Source organism: Sceloporus undulatus, chromosome 2 (assembly GCF_019175285.1).
Source record: "Sceloporus undulatus isolate JIND9_A2432 ecotype Alabama chromosome 2, SceUnd_v1.1, whole genome shotgun sequence".
In the NCBI taxonomy this organism is placed as follows: domain Eukaryota; kingdom Metazoa; phylum Chordata; class Lepidosauria; order Squamata; family Phrynosomatidae; genus Sceloporus; species Sceloporus undulatus.
The window spans coordinates 222,550,548-222,558,886 of NC_056523.1; positions in this window are offsets into that span (position 1 = coordinate 222,550,548).

Here is an 8,339-nt window from a genome sequence, read left to right on the forward strand (position 1 = left end):
GCTGGTAACACAGGAGAAACTGCAGCTTTGAGGGCTTTTTCCCAGCTCTTGGTCACATAGAAAACCGACAAGGCATCAAATACTAAAAGACAAATATTTTTGTTATTGCAGAGGTTAACCAGAATTGAAAAAGAATAGGATAAAATTGCGGCATAATCATTTTCATTCAGAAGCATCAGAAGCTACTGTCCAACTGCATTCATAGCATCCTTGTTTCTAGCAGAATATCAAAACAGATCAAAGCCAAGACTTGTTATTTCTAAACAATGTGCCTTAAAATGGGCAAATTGCTTCTAGAGTCCTTTCATATTTTGGACCAGGACTAGAAGACATGTGGCTTCCCAGATGCTCTTAGAATGCAGTTTCCATCAACTCTAGCCAACACAGTCAATATTATGGGCTGATGAGAATTTCAGTCCAATATCAGTTACACATGTAGCTTCTGTTTCCAATTGGGAAAGAGCTTTCTGTATTGATTTCATATATCTCACTATATGTCCTATATCTGTAGAATTGTATGTTAGACAAATGTGAAAGAGGAGCAATCTACTAAGCAAAACAAAGCTGGCAGCTTGCCTGTCTTGTCCTCTGGTACAAGGCTCTGGATCCAAAAAATTGATATGCACAAACCATCTGCACAGAACAATTGTTATGTCTTAATTGCAAGAATTCTCAAATGGCATCAGCCTTGTTGGAGTGGGCAAATCACAGCAAACTTAAGTACCCTTAAGATGATTATATACTGACCATAGTATTAAAAGAATTAGTGGTAGCTGAAACTGCTTAACATTGGCTGAGTTATACACAATTCTCAGCATGTCACTCTTATCAGAACTGCAATGCTTTCTCATTATCCTCACCATCACAACCAACATGTGAAATAAACAGCAGCTATGGACTTTTTCACAGAACTATAGCACTGGTTCCACATTAACTGTTGTGGCTGCATCCTAAGGAATGCTAAGGTTTTGTAGAAACAGAGAGTGCTGAGTACAGCCATTTCCAGTCTCCACAGAATCTTTCCATGGCAATTAAAATGGAATCATAGTCTGCAGTCTCAAAGAGCCCTGTGGGTTGCACTGGAATAATGATGGTAGCACATCAAATACAACATGCACTCCAATGAGCTTCTACAAAACATTGCAACAGCCTCACCTTGGTTGATTGCTAATGTTGTGGAATGCTAGTTTTTTGCATTGATGTTCTTTACCATGTATTCTTGAACTGGCAGTCGTGCTGTCTGCAGATGTTCTTCTTCAGCTTTGTTCAAAGTAAGTCTCTAGAAGTGTAAATTAGATACACTTAAAGAAAAATAGATACAAATGTTCATTCAGTTCCTATTGGATCCAATGAATGAACTTCGACACAGTCTAAAGCAGTGGTCCCCAAACTGTGCTCTTTAAGAGATTTTGGACTTCAGCTCCCAGAATCCCAGACTATTGGCCAACATGCCTGAGGCTCCTGGGAGCTGAAGTCCAAAATCTTTTAAAGGGCACCATTTGGAGACCACTGGTCTGAAGCCTCCTGGTGACCACAGCATCAGTACAATATAGTTGCCCACTTCCAGCTCTTCCTCAGCACTGCCATCCAGTCACAACTATATTATTATTATTATTATTATTATTATTATTATTATTATTATTATTACTAGTGAGAGCCAGCATAATGTAGTGGTTTGAGCACTAGACTGATGCCAAGAGACCAGGGTTCCAATCCCGGCTCATCCAGGGAAACCCTTGGAAACCACAGAAAAACCTTGGGCAAATCACATTCTCTCGTCTCAAAGGATAGCAATGGCAAACCCCCTCTGAAGAAACTTGCCAAGAAAACTCCATGACAGGATCATCAGAAACAACTTGAAAGGGCACAACAACAAATAACAATTGCACTTACAGCCCACTTTGCTCCCAAAATGGGATCCAAGGCAGCTCACAATAATTGTAAAAAGATCCAACTAAAACGTTAATTTACATAAGTTAAGAAGGAATTAAGCATCACCGTTATTTAAAAACATGATTAAAACATCTAAAACACTATGAACACTCAAAATACCTATTTGGCCACTGTAGCAGGATCTGGCTTCTTGTAGCAGCAAATGGCAACAAGGATTTGACAGTAACTTCTAAAGACTGCTAATGAATATTATTTCATTTACTGGTAATCAGATGCAAAGAAGGATGGACCTAACAGACAGTGTATCCTGGATCATACTACAAGTACATTTAGGCCAACTTCCTGTTCACAAAGGTGATCAATTTGATGTAATAGTTGGTTTTCTTGGGCCTGTACACAGTCTATGGTACCCAGATCATCCAAACAATAAAGATTCCATTTGATTGTGATGGCTAATCACAGCTGAGAAGTAGATTTGGGGATAAAAGGCTTTTAACCACTGTACAGAAAGGAGCATGTTGGCAGAGGCAGCTTATACAAAGGCCAAAAAGGCATATGTGCTACACTCCCCTCTTTTAAACAGCTATTCAAAGGTGAATCAGATTTATTCTATTATATATGGGCAGATACTCTAATGAATATCCTAATACACAGTGGCAGATTTTCTAATGATAGCCAAAATGGTACATGGTTTGAGTGTTGGACTAGAATTCCCAGAAACCAGGGTTTGAATCTGTGCTTGGCCATGGAAACCTACTGGGTGACCTTTGGAAACTCACACTCTCTCATCCTCAGAGGAAGGCAATGGCAAGCCCACTCTGAACAAATTCTGCCAAGAAAATCCTGTGACTGGTTTGTCAGAATCTACCTTCAGTCAGGCATTCAGGTGTATTCTGCCATGAGGTTTAGATAGATAGATAGATAGATAGATAGATAGATAGATAGATAGATAGATAGGGAGGGAGGGAGGGAGGGAGGGAGGGAGGGAGATAAATAGATAAATAGAAAAACAGATAGATAGATAGATAGATAGATAGTCACTTTGAGAATAGGGGGGATGCAGCCATGAGAACTAAGCCGGATGGTCACGTAGGGCATGGCAGTTAGGCAGTTTTATGAGGGGTTGTTGGGAATCTGAAACCAAAGATGCATACTGCCTTAGATTTCTACTTGGTAGAAGAGCCAGGAACCAAATGGCCACAATCCCCCCTCCTTTCCCCCTTCAGACCAAAGGGAGAAATTCTACATCAAAGGCTGAAACGTAGGGAACCAACTCAAAGGGAGGGGTTTGGGGAACTGTAAGGTTCTGTATCTATTTAGAACTCCTCAGTTTCAACAAAGACGTGGCAGGAATACTTCCACTCAAGTCCTTACAATAAACTTTCTGATTTACCTGAAGTTTGTCATGGATTTTTGGTCAGAGTAATTCCAACCAAGTCTCACATGGTTAACCTTAGGATGTCCTTAAGTCAAAAACAATTTGAAGGTACACGGCATGGATCTCTAGAGGATTATGGCTTGGAGCATCAGGAGACACTTTCTGGGCACTTTGACTGGGAAAGGAAACACAATTATAATGATGAATATGGCAGGCTATGGTGTATTTGTGTGAATTGTTTGAAATATCCAAATGGTAGAGATGATAAAAGTCTGATAATCTGCCCCACATAGGCAGTGTTCTGTAATCCTTGTCTTGCCTGGTTGTTGCTCTTCAAGACCAAAGCAATGTAGAGCCACAGTAATACAATACTCAGAAATGTTTAGAACCTGTGCTGAGAAAAAGAAAGTATCACAAGGTTTTGGACTTTGGCAGTACAGTTGTTTATTTTTACTGGGGCTGAGACGCTGAAATAAGGTTGGAACTATTTACTCGGGCAATGAGTCTACATATCTTTCATGGTCAAATGTGCCACATTTTGTTTATTCTTCATGTAACTGATTCAGTTTATTGGTGTGATTGTTATACCGAGAAGAGCCAAAAGCATCACAGCCACATTTATCAAAGTTCTGCAACAAAAGCCTATCTTACTTACCATCAACTCATTTGTACCTCAGCTTAAAAGCAGGTGATTATCAAAAGGGATGGGAATGATGGTAAGTGTGGGAGTAAGTATGTGAAATGTTTTTCCAAAGATAACATAAATCCCCTATGTATTCCTTGTGTTTCATGGCCAATAGCTTCGTTGTTCTGAGTATGATTGGACGATCATCATTTGGAAACATTTATCCTTTGACAAATATTTTGAAGTATGCAGCAGCTCACAACAACATCAGACATCAAATTATTGTTAACATTCAAGACTATCTGTAAACATTTCCATCTGATTTTAAGTCTGTGAAAGGCATGTTAATGAGACATTCTGCGATGGTTAATACTTAAATTTCTTCTCTTGATGAATTCTTGCAGCTTTAAATGCTTAAACCATAAACTATGGTTTCAGGGGGGGGGGGGGACCCTTGATCTATTATGATTACAGTCTATTCTAACATGCCCTCAATTAATACCAAGTAGCTGGAGTAAAGTATCCCTTTTCCATGTTTGAACACTTGGAATATTCAGAATATAACTGCATCATGATTGCACATACATGCCTACATATACCGTATATACTCAACTATAAGTTGATCTCATGTATAAGTCAAGTGCAAGCTTTGGGGCCAAATTATGGATTTTGATATGAGTCCTGCATAAGTTGGGATTAAAACTTAGGTGCATGTAACAAAGGATCTAAAGGATGAAGCAAAGGAAAACAATGCTAAAGAACTTACAAAACCCTAGCAAGCATAACAGTTTGTGTTCACCCTAAGCAAGTTTCCTATTGCTTTCACAGTTGGGACCTTAGAGTTGCCATAAGCCAGAAACAACTTGAAGGCACACAACAACAAATGGGTTGTCTATATATCTCAAAGGACTTTATCTCACAAGACTTGAAAAGTGGAATTAGAGCAGGATAGGAGTGTCTATGGTGCATACAACAAAGTGACTCCGTCTCCAGCAGCAACACAACAGGTCAGGATTCTCACTCCATGGCTCTTTGATGACCAACCCATGAAATAACACGACCACACACAGAAGTGGGATAAAATATGAGCAGCTTTATTTAAACCGTTACCTATTTAAACCCGTTCCTTGAAAAATGCAACAAAAGTGGGGGTGAACAACCTAATACAAGACCTGCTGAGGCAGTTGGTCTCTCCTAGACCTCTATGGCCTCCCTTGGGCTAAAAACCTGAGCCCCAAGAAGACTCCAAAAACTGGGTTGCTACCCGGCTTGCCAACTACTGTAAGACCTGCCAAAAGATCCAATCCCCAAGCCACACAACCTCTGTAGAGGACAAGATCCCTCAAGGACAGTCTCCTTCCTTAGCCCCTAGCCACCTGTCCCATGAGGGCTGTTCCAGAGACATATCCTTCACCAAGAGTGCCATAAGTGATTACTGAACTCCTCCTTTCTCTCTACACTACCTGCCAATTGACTGTCTATTTAAGATCATCCTAGGCCAGCTTCCAAGTCCCCAAAGCACAGTATATGGTGGTGGTGGGGGGGGGGGAACCAACATGGAAAAGGGAGAACATTCCTAGTTTAACTGGACTTGTACAGTCTTTAAGTGGAATTGCACAATCTTGTGTCTTTTGCTTTCTAGAACTGAGCTGATGCTTTAGGTACTTCCTAGAAGCGGACTTTAGATGAGAGGCTGCCTCATCATGGACTGGTGAAAAATCAGTAGTTAAATGCCACACTTGTGGAGTACAACACCAATTGCTCTCAATAAGACCCAGGAGCCTGCCAGGCCATGTCATCAAAATAGAACTGCTTGGCTGGACTACAGAGACTAATCAGTTGTTTTAATTTGCAATTACAGTTGTATTTTATTAGACAAACTTTTTAATTAGACCCAAAAGGATTTTATGACATTACAGTATCTTAATTGATCTCTGTTGGTCTCTTTTAGAAATAATTTCACAGACACATCTAAGCTAATTTTTGAAATACTGGCAATAACCAGTAGAGAATTCTGGCCTAGCTGTCATCATGCCAGCACATCAATCAGATGTAGCAAATGGCCTATGGATGTCTTTCCTGTTTCCAATCCAATGTAACATGTCAGTCATTTCAGGATTCAAGGAAGATCAAATTGACTAGCATAACTTGGCAAACCATTTTTGGCCAACTAGGCCATTTTTAAGATAGCAATATGATGACATCTGGTGCAATCTCTGCCAGTCAGCCAATCTCTGCAAGTATAATTTGCTGGTCTGGTTAATAAAAGTTAATTCTAGCAATTAACAAGTATCAGATTATAACATGAACAAAGTAAAATCCGTTTCAAAGCTGACTTGTCAAAGATTTCTTACTGGCCTTGCCAGGTTCCACCAACAAATCTCCAGTGCACAAACATAATTTGAAATTATGGGAATGTCATTTTAATACTTTTCCTTTCACTATAGATTTGTTTATTTTTCAATTAATAATAAATAATAAATAATTAAAAATTTTATTTTTATACCGCCCTTCTGAAGATCAGGGCGGTTAACAACATAATAAAATACAACATTACAATAGTACAACAATATTAAAACAAAAACAGGATAAAACCCCCGTTAGCCAATCCTCTTTGCCACAGAAGAGGAAGGGAGGCCCACTGGACTTTAGTCGGGGAATGCAAGATGGAACAGAAAGGTTTTCAGATCCTTTCTGAATTGGGCCAGGGAGGTGGTCGAGCGGAGCTCTATGGGCAGCGTGTTCCAAAGGGCCGGGGCAGCCATTGTTAACCATACGTAAAGCAACAAAATGCTGTAGCCTGCCAGACTACTCCTGGATTTGTATTCTCAACTCAATATATTAGAATGAAATGCTAATACACACACATGCACACATGCACACACATACACACACACATACACACCACAACAGTCCTCTGAATGACCCTCCCCCCCCAAAAAAAAAGTGGTCCAAAGGGCTGGAAAACCCTATGTATTGTATTTTCTGCTACTGGAATGAATCTAGAAATCAGGGGATTGTGAGGGGCATAGAATCATGATTTTGACCTCACTGATCTTTTGTGTAAAAATAACATCTAAGTTGTGTAAGGATTTAAAGAATGATTCCATTAGTAGTACACAGGAAGGTTCCACTCAATAATATTGAGTTTTATTATTTTATAATTGTTTTATTGATATTTGCTGTGAACCGCCCTGATCTATGGAAGGGCGGTATAAAAATAATAAATTTATTTATTTATTAAATTTATAATATTAAATATTTCTAAATATTTTTACAGTATCTATAAAGAAAAGTTAACAATGCGAGCCATGTCATGTAGAAATATTGGTCTTACTCCAATGATAGTTTATATGGCAGAAGCTCTCAATCTATTGAGATAGCATTCTCCACAGGGATTACAAAAACAAAGTATAGATGAGAAATAGGCTGTTGGCAGGACCAGTAAATCTGTCCTCAAACTGAAGGAAACAGGGTTAAAAGTTTCCATAGTTCTCCTGGACTGTTGCAGTGTAACCAAGCTGTAGGGTCATCCTTCTTGGCCCTCCTGTGCTCTTATATGTTGTGTCTCAAGCTCTGTTACAGCAAACTTCTTGAAATCTCAAGAGGGGTCTTGGGCTTGAGAGACCAGGACATCTTCCATCACTGCAGCAGTTGAATACCTGTCAACCTCCTGTTCAGATTGGCATCCCTCATCAAGGCAAGGAAGGAACATCAACAATCTTAAATATGTGGGCAATACCAAATTACTGGCGGAAAACATCACAGACTTGGAACAATTAGGAAGGAAGGTCAAAGATGAAAGTGCAAAGGTAGGATTAAGGCTGAACATAAAGAAAACAAACATAATTACCACAAAGGATCAATATAAATTCAACCTAGACAATGAAGAAATTGAAATAGTTATAGAGTTCCCATACTTTGGATCAAACATCAGTCAGAAAATAGACTGCAGTCAAGAAATCGGAAGAGTAGGAATGAGAAGGGCAGCTATGAAAGAATTAGAAAAGATCCTGAAGAGTAAAGATATGCAACTGAGCATTACAGTTAGAATTCTCCAAGCCATTGTATTGCCCATCACTATGCACTGGAAAAGACAATAATGCAAAGAAAGGTAGAAGGCAGTAAAAAGAGAGGAAGACCACACGCCAGATGGCTAGACTCAAAGAGATCAGGGATTATATTTGCAGGACCTGAGTAGAGCAGCGAAAGACAGGGATTTTTGGAGATGTCTCATCCACATGGTTGTCATGAGTCAAGGTTGACTTGAGGGCAGTTAACAACAACATCAAGGCAACTGTGCCTTGTTCTTCTGGCTGTACTGCTAGTTCATTGTGCTTGCTCCTGTGACAACTGATCCAGTTAGCTGGAGCAGTCCCCTAGCTTGCCTCAGTGACTCAGAGTTTGCTCCAAACACTATACAACAAAGGCTGTAGTAAGATA